The sequence below is a fragment of the Echinops telfairi genome, unplaced genomic scaffold (genome assembly GCF_000313985.2).
Source record: "Echinops telfairi isolate 266 unplaced genomic scaffold, ASM31398v2 ScPeMD7_7419;HRSCAF=8457, whole genome shotgun sequence".
Taxonomy (NCBI): domain Eukaryota; kingdom Metazoa; phylum Chordata; class Mammalia; order Afrosoricida; family Tenrecidae; genus Echinops; species Echinops telfairi.
In genome coordinates, this window is record NW_022111319.1 from 350,670 (window position 1) to 352,662 (window position 1,993).

At 33.4% G+C, this 1,993-nt stretch overlaps 1 protein-coding gene across 1 annotated transcript in view; it reads right to left on the bottom strand.

Annotated features, from left to right (window-relative positions):
* APOOL (apolipoprotein O like) overlaps window positions 1-1,993 on the bottom strand; it is a 53,583-nt gene that overhangs the window by 13,588 nt on the left and 38,002 nt on the right. The window lies entirely within an intron of this gene.

Sequence of the window (1,993 nt, forward strand, 5' to 3'; positions counted from 1 at the left end):
ATCTGATTTTCTTCATTGTCAAAAGGAAGCTCTTGAAGGCAAAGAACATAAATTAGAAGAATATAAGCAAAAGTTAGCCAACGTTTTTCTGGTGTGCAAAGAACTCAGGTTCTGGATCTAGAGGCTGAAGGGCTTATCGCAACTCCCCAATGTCACTGGAAGCTACATGCACCTGACTTTTGCGGGACATCTATACTGAAGATTGATGACTAGTCTCTTCACAGAGCCCCAAGACTTTACAAGAAATGGAGACAGGTTAGGACAACAGTGCTGTAGCATTATTTTTGTATATTGTTGAGAGGGTGGTAATAACAAAAGAAATGAGTAATTTATAAAATTGTTTAAGATATTGGTTGGTATAATATTTTATATTAACCTGACTCAAACAATATGATGATTTCTGTGTTAACAAGCTCCAAATAGTGATTATTATAAAAATATATTTTTGTAATTTTTTTGATCCAGGGCCTTGTGAGAAATTCCATGTATCCATTCTTCATATATTTTCAAATGTTTTTTTCTTTACTTTCTTCATTGTATATTTTGTAATTTCTAAAACATAAGTACTAATGAGGAACTGACGGACATTTTATTATGGTATTGATTGTTAAAGGTACTAAACTTAATCTTAACCCTTTCCCCAACCAAAATATCATTTTGGGACTATCAATGCCTTAATTTTTCATTCGCTAGAGGTCAGGAATTTACCACTAAACATGGATGTCAATTTGAGAGTCATATCCAAGCCTAGAGAACTTTTTTTTTATAATAGAGCTTCCATTGAAACTAATAGTATAAAAGAAAAAAAACCCACAACCCATTGATAGTGTTCCTTAAGGATTTCCTTGATTAAACTGTTTAGAATTACAATTGTTCACAGTAGGTTAATATGGAAAGGTTTTGGACATGTGATAAATTTTTACATACTACCCAAAGGACACCTTTGATTCTAGAACAGATATCTAATTGCCACTTAAGCCTCCTTTGTATAATTGAACCCTTTAAGATAAAGTCATCAATGAGATAGAAAGAAACATAATAGTACTTGCATTATTCCCTTAGCCACATAGCTTTACAAACAATAGTAATTTTTCTCTGTACTAGCTCAAGAACACACTATGTAGTGACATTCAGTAAAGTAGCATGGGAAATGTTTAGTTTCCTCAAGACTATTGACTGTGCATTTGGAAATTAAGCAGTGATACACTACAGAGCATATCTGGTAATTTTTATATTTGTATATTCAGAATTACCAAAATATATGTCCTTCTACCTTTTATTTCTAAGCTATGTGTTAAAATAGTTGCATGTTTTCATGGTTTCTTTTTTAAGGTACCCCATGTAGCAGGGGATTTGTGTCTAATGATGACTACATATAAATGCCTTGGGGTTTTTCTCCAGCTATTGCTTTATATATTAAGACTCATTTAAAATCCCACAATAAAAAAACAAGATAAAGATTGCTCATACCAAAAGAAACAGACTTTGATTGTTACCAGGGGTAGAAGGGGAAGAATTGGATGGGGAAGCAATAGGCTAGTGGGTAAACAGATGTTAATTTGGGTGAAGGAGAAGATAATTTCCTACAAGAGGGAGAAAAGGAAAAAGGGGTAAGGGAAGGATAAGCTATTGGGAAGTTTGATAAATTATTAAGTGATGTTATTAATATCGACACAAGGACAATTTTGTTGATCATTTTTAAGATACCTACACACTGACAGTAAGCTGCCAGAAATTCAAGATACATTCAGAAGAGGATGGGGAACAAGGAATATTACTGCTGAGGGAATATGGGCCTTGGCTGGATGCAGAGAATACCAGACTACTGTGTTTTATTGACTACATAAAGGCATTAGATTTTGTGGATCATAACAAACTATGGGTAACATTGCAAAGAATGTGGATTCCAGAATACTCAGTTGTGCTCATAAGTAAGTAATCTATACATAGACCAAGAGGTAATAGTTAAAAAATAAACCAAAAGAGATTCAAC